The sequence below is a fragment of the Olea europaea genome, chromosome 14, assembly GCF_002742605.1.
Source record: "Olea europaea var. sylvestris chromosome 14, O_europaea_v1, whole genome shotgun sequence".
NCBI lineage: Eukaryota > Viridiplantae > Streptophyta > Magnoliopsida > Lamiales > Oleaceae > Olea > Olea europaea.
The window spans coordinates 2,517,654-2,518,081 of record NC_036250.1 but is presented as its reverse complement, the minus strand read 5'-3'; the positions used below and the strand labels follow the sequence as shown (position 1 = coordinate 2,518,081).

The 428-nt window shown below is 31.5% G+C and overlaps 1 protein-coding gene across 1 annotated transcript in view; it reads left to right on the top strand.

Moving 5' to 3' along the window:
- LOC111409382 (programmed cell death protein 4) overlaps positions 1-428 on the top strand; it is a 14,282-nt gene that overhangs the window by 6,103 nt on the left and 7,751 nt on the right. The gene's annotated exons all lie outside the window — the stretch shown is intronic.

Genomic DNA, 428 nt, shown 5'->3' with positions numbered 1-428 from the left:
TCTATATTCTGATTATACTGAGGTTGTCTATGTAAAATTCTTTCTATTATATTTGTACTTATATTAGAAGTACTATGTCTACCTCTATCATAGGGTTCTGAAGATGATCCTACTTCTCTAATAGTTCTTGATCTACCAGGAAAATTATTCATATTTTATAAAATGTTGTAGATAATTTTCTAGTTATTTTTTCTTTACCTGTATTTTTTTTTTTTTTAAATCATGCCATCTGAGATATATGAACTTGGGCCTAACTTCATTCTTGTAAGGACACCACTAACACTCCCTTAATAAGAATTCTTAAAACAGTGATCCCTTTCCCTCTTCTATGCGTCTCCTAGCCTTTTCACTGGGCCTTTACGCTTTGAGAGGTCACTCAGGGCTTATTTTAAAAACAGTTTAAACTTTTAACTTGGAGTTAAGACATG